Raw genomic sequence first — 6,467 nt, 5'->3', positions numbered from 1 at the left:
GTCGGCTATGGACCTTTCTTGGGTTTCGCTTAAACTAGATAGTGAGATGAGTCCTTTTCTCCCCCTGGGAGTGAGTGTTTGGACGTAGCCAGGGGCTACGGGCCTTGAGACAGTGCCGAGAGGGAGTTGGCCTGTCGACTGAGCGATGGTATGAGTGTGGTATGGTGATGGTGTGGAGATGGTGGTATATCGATCCCAGGATCAAAACCTGGCTCTGGAATGGGAATGGGGTGGAATGTGTGTGAGAATGGTGTTAAAACTTGATCAACTATTATTATGAACTTGATATGCTAAAACATAGGAAACCCCAGCCTTATAGGTTCCTTTTGATTATATCCAACTTGCATCCAATTTCCACAAAGCAATGCTCATAGGGTTGGAAGTGGCCAGTACAAATTGTACTGATAAATTTTGGCACACAGGTTCTGCTGAGGAGTATAGCTCCGAGGAGTTTGACGGTTGAGGGGTTCGTGCCTACGCTCGAGTTGGCGATCTTATCTTCAAGCTGTTTCTGAATGAATGCTACTTTGATTCCGCCAATGCGGCGATGTAATAATTTATGTACTTCCGCACTATTTGTACTCTGATATTATTGTTGTATGGATGTGATATTCGACTGGAATTTGGGTAATATGATCTACAATGATCTTATTACACTTTGACTCTGTGGATTTCCCTTCGCGAAAATCGGGGTTGTTTCAACAGGTCGGTTAGATCTGAGAGATAACTGGAAAATAATAACAGATTACAGGAATCATGGGATCATACATATCCTAACAGATCTCGTAGTATCTTCAGGATATCTTCCCGGTGTCTTGTAGGAGGCGCCGAGCAGAATCGTGCCCCGCAAGGCTTCGTCTTGTGGGCTGGGCCGCCCCTGTGGGCGCAGCCCATGTGGTCTGCTATGGGTATCCGGGGTCGTACCCCCCACAATATAACTCCAATGTTAATAGACCCTTTAGGTATTCCCAATGACATAGTCTAAAAATAGTTTGATCAGAGATCAATATGTCATAAATATTATCTTCAAAAAACTTCTATGAGGAAAAATAGATAATATGACATTTACTATGTGTTAACATTACCTTATTAAAAACTTTATGTGAGAAAACTCCAGAAGAGTAAAACTCATATAAAGGAAAAAGAGTGTAATGTGATATCTAAAACATGTTATATTTTAGAGGGATTCTCCCCCTGATTCTTGCAAGTCTCTAAGTCTTCTCATACCAATGCCCTTAACACATTTACGGAATGCGAAGTATGGTAGAGATTTTGTGAATAAATTTGCTAGATTATCACATGACTTAGTTTGCAAGATTTCAATTTCTCCATTCTTTTGAAGCTCACGGGGATAGAATAACTTGGGAATAATATGCTTAGTCATATTACTCTTCATATAACCTGATTCCATTTGTGTAACACATGCTGAATTATCCTCAAACATAATCGTCGGTGTCTCAAGTGCACCAATACCACATGATTGTATTATGTGGTTTATCATTCTGTGAAGCCATACGCATTCGCGTGATGCTTCATATAAAGCAATTATTTTAGAATGATTGGTGGAAGTGGACACCAAAGTCTGCTTTGAAGACTTCCAAGATATTTGTCACACCCTAAAATTTGCATCAATTTAAAATAGGTAAATTTGATTTAATTATGTATTTTGTGAGCATTTAAATTTAGGAAAATAACAATTTTGTTAAAGTTAAAATCAAATATAAGGCCTAGCCATATGTTTGCGCATTCATGCTGATGCATACTTAATTTTGTGATGCTAGGGTTTGATCAAAATTTGCAAAAGAATTTGGGTTTAATTTGGATTTGAAAATAAAATTGAAAAAAGAGAATTCTTCCTCTCCTTCTTCTGGCCCGCTCCAGTTTTTTTTCTCCACCGCAGCCCAGTCCTTCATCCGCGCGGCCTGCTCCCTCTCTCCCGCAACGGCCTAGCAGGCCGTCCTAGCATCGCCCACGCCGTTTCCCTCTCTCTCCGCTTGGTCTCACTGACCGATGGGTCCCGCATGTCAGTGTTATCTTCAACCTAGAATTGTACCCGCGTCGGACTCCGCCGCCTCGACTCCGTAGCCGCCACGACTCCGTTTGGCGTGTGCTCCAAGTCTTCCCCGCCATAAATAGCAGCCGCACCATGCCGCCTCCAACCAACCCTAGAGCAAGTTTGTCTCGTCCCGCATTGCCGCGCCGCCACGAAACCCTAGCACCGTCGTTTGCCGGTTGCCCCACCGAGCACCGCGCCGCCTTTGTTCGCTCCGCACCATGGTAAACTGCCTTGGTGAGTTCGCCGTTTCTTTCTCTTTCTCCTAGTGCCCGCGGTTCATCCAATCATAGCCCATAGGTGGTGTTCTACGTGCAGCGCCATCTCTGGCCATGGCGCCGTCGTCGGAGCTCGCCACCGACCATGCTGGCATCTCTCTCCCCCTCTCGTCTGATCTACGTTGTCGATCTTAGATCCAACGGCCGATATCACCCAATGCCGATTTGGCCGGCCGTTTTGCAAAAGAGCCCCTGCAATTTTCTAAGTTCAAACTTGCGGTCCAAAGCGTATTCCTAGAATACGTTTTCTTTTTCAGAAAACGTAGTTTCTTCGGTTAGATCTAAAATACGCTTTCATCTATTTACAGTTTTGCCCATAGTCTTATTTAGGCCATAAAATCTTCGTTTTAACTCCGATTTGATCTGTTCAAGTTGCGTTAGATTCGTAATTGCATAATCTACATGTTCATACTACTGTTACATATGTTTTCAACTTTTAAAATTCGAGGTTAGATTTAATCTATTATTTTAATAAAGGAAATCTTGTTTAATTCATAACTTCTTCGTTTTAGCTCCGATTTTCGTGATCTTCGCGTCTGTGTGTTCGTAGCAAGGCGTAGATTTGTTTTACAAACTTTTCATTTTGATTTTATGCTGATTGGTGTACTGTTCTAATCTATAGCCTTTGTTTGCTATGCATGATTGCTTCTGGATGCTTGTATGTTGCTGTGATTATCGAGTATAGACAGTGAGCAACTCGTAGGTGATCAAGAGTACTACTTTGACGAGCAGGATCAGCAGGAATACTTTGCTCAAGGCAAGTATAACATGGGATCATCCTTATTTCCTATCAACTTTAATACATTTACTTCATATTGTATGTGTCACCATGATAAGGATTTCCTAGAATTGAACTTATACCTTGTCTCCTATGGGATATGCATTGGGTAGCTTTGCTAGAGCTCAACTAAAACATGGTCTTGTAACTTGACTAGTGGTATATGCAATAAACATTAAAACATGACTTTTTAGCAACTTGGAAACAGGGGGCTAGAGAGTTTAGCTACTTTCTAAATGCTTCGGATTCCTCTCCCTAAGGACTTATCTGTAAGCGAACATCCGGGACTTACAGTACAGCTATGAGGGCTACATGGCTCTGCTTTAGCTCAGTATGAGGACCTTTTCTAGATTGTTAGAGGTCACCTTTATGGTGTAAGAATGGCTTGCCGAATCGGGTATATGACAACCTCTACTCTTATGTGTATAGCCGTGATGGAATTGTGCCATTCGATAAGGGGGTTCCTATATCAGTTTACCGAGTGAATCTAATGTCCCTAACTTGTTAGACGAACCTTTGAAAGGCTTCATAGTGAACCCCGCCTGCTCACCTTGGAAGTGTTTTGGGAGTAATTAACCCAGGCATATGGGTATCACGACTCATAGTGAAAGTGTACAACCTCTGCAGAGTGTAAAACTGGTATATCAGCCATGCACACGGTCACGAGCGGCCTTGGATCCTTATGGAATAGATGGTCACTATTAATTATCCGTTTATGATATTCATTATTCATGTTTACATTGATCATGTGTTTTATTTTGGGATTATAACAACATGTTGCTACTCTTATGCTAAAATTGTGACAACTAAAAGCTAAATGCTATTAAACCCATGTCAAGCCCTTTTGAGCCTCATGAACCCCATGTTATACTTGTTGAGTACGACACGTACTTACGCTTGTTTATTTTCATTATTTGGATAAAAATCGGGTGTGACAGATTGGTATCAGAGACGTGTTGACTGTAGGGCGCATGCCTAGTTAGCAATGGCCGTTCTAGCCTCTTTTGCTTCACTCATTTCATGCTTCCCATCTCACTCTTGTTATTTGCTAAATTTTATGCTTCTTTTGCCTCACTCTGTTATGAAAATTATTGCTTCTAATCTAACTAAATCTAATTCTGAAGATGCCTCGTGCCAATAAGACCGCTTGCATCAGCACTGAAGGCTACTACCTGCATCATGGCTTGTATGAGCCCATGGACCCACGTGAGGAGGAGGAACCCTAGGAGCAGGAAGTTGACTCGCCAGCACCTGCACTTGCACCCCGCCTAAGCCACTCCAGGAAGAGCCCGAAGAAGAAGAACCCGAAGAAGTGGAGGTCGTTGTATTGTCTGATGATGAGGAGGAGGAGGACGCCGTTCAAGAAGATCAGCCTACCCCTGCCATAGGATGGACTACAAAGATCTGGTACAAGCCGGGGTGTGAATCCTCCATTTTGGACCACCGACTTATGGGGATTCTTCAGACCTACTACACTGATTGGGACACAACTGTGGAGTATGTCTGCGAAGAACCTACGCACCCTCTAGAGGACACTTATTGAAAGACTAGGGTGTATATCTACATCAGGGATGAAGAGAAGGAAGCATATCTACTGGACTCGAACTATGTGCATCATGCTCATCATGCCACCATGTAAGATAGCATAGAAGACGCAGCCGCTAAAGCCTGCATGGGTCTCCATGGCCACCGTTTTGAGGATATGAAGTCGGACCAATATCGATTCCTCCCTCGCCAATACCCTGAATTGGAGTGGGCAATGATGGACCCTCAGGGCATAGATCCAACTACTCAAGTGATGGTACACTTTGGCTGTGAGTTAGTAGGGAAGATTCGGCGACTGGAAGATCAGTTAAAGGCACAATAGGAGACTCTTAAGAGGTACCAACAAGTGATAGATGACCAAAGGGAGTGCCTTAGACTACCAAGGATTTATGAGAAGCTTCCCCATAAACATTGCCCATAGGTGTTGGAGTTCCTTTCTATATAATAAGACGTTAGTAGCACGGGTCAAGTTGAGTCAAGTCGAGCCTAGTAGTGTGCTGTGTACTTTGGTGTGCCTAATTGATTTATTATTATGTTTATGTGTGAGTTGGATTTTTGTAATGAGTGCTGAAACTTTGTGGGCATGTTTGCAAGTTCCATAGTGAAGAATATTAAAAGTCTGAGTCAATAAATAAATAGTTGGGTTTGGTACATCTTGTTCTCTCGGATCTGTTTTTTGGAGCAATCTGGCCTTATCTCAATGCCAATCTAAATCTACTCAACCAAAAATTATAAATTTTTTATGGTAACAATTAGACTTAAGTATCCTTCTAATCCCATTGGAATCACCCCTATATCTGATCTGGTTTGTGAGATATAGCTGTTTCAAGTTGCAGTTTCTACGCAGTCTGGAATCTAGAATAGTTTCGGTTGTGTCCAATTTTTGATTAACCTAACGACAGAATTTGGGCATGTGATCTGAATAAAAGTTGTAGATAATTACTTAATCTTTCCAACCATATAAAGAACGCCACTTTTGGATATGACTTTTTTACCGAGCTACTGATGTTGGAACTCGTCCCGAAAATTTTCAGAATGTATTCTATATCTCTATAAGTGTCTATAACTTGGAAATCTCTAAATTTTGAATATTTGTGATGGATGTCAGATATTTGGAAGAGGAAGAGGCCGAGGTCATGGAGGTGTTCCCCCACATCCACCACCACCACTGCCACCTACTATTGAGCAGCTTCTGGCGGTGCAGACACACCTTATGCAAGCTCTGGTGCAGAATCAGTAGAATCAACCAATTGGTAGAGCACCTCGTGATAAGCGTGGTGAATTCATGAAGAGCTGCCCCTGGTGTTTTCACATGCCACTGATCCACTAGAAGCAGATGATTGGCTTCATGTAGTGGAAACGCAACTCAACATAGCACAATGCGACGACCAGCAGAAGATGTTGTACGCGTCAGGATAACTATAGGGAGAAGCTCAAGACTGGTGGGAGGCATTTGAGTATGGACGTCCCACTAATGCTCCTCCTATCATCTGGCAGGAGTTTAGAGAGAATTTTAGATCCTACCACATACCTAAAGGATTGATAGAGCTGAAGCAGGAGGAATTCAGAGCTTTGAAATAGGGGTCTATGTCTGTAGCTGAGTATCATGATAAATTCGCTCAGTTGTCATGCTATGCTCCGAATGAGGTGGCTGATGATGCTGATAAGCAACGCCGCTTTCTCAAGGGTCTGTATGATGGTCTCCAACTCTAGCTTATGTCCAATACATACCCCAATTTTCAGACGTTGGTGAATCGCGCTATTGTTATTGACAATAAGCACAAAGAGATGGAGGCTAAGAAGAGGATGCTTC

Source organism: Miscanthus floridulus, chromosome 9, assembly GCF_019320115.1.
Source record: "Miscanthus floridulus cultivar M001 chromosome 9, ASM1932011v1, whole genome shotgun sequence".
NCBI classification, from domain to species: domain Eukaryota; kingdom Viridiplantae; phylum Streptophyta; class Magnoliopsida; order Poales; family Poaceae; genus Miscanthus; species Miscanthus floridulus.
Note: the sequence above shows the minus strand (reverse complement) of the source record.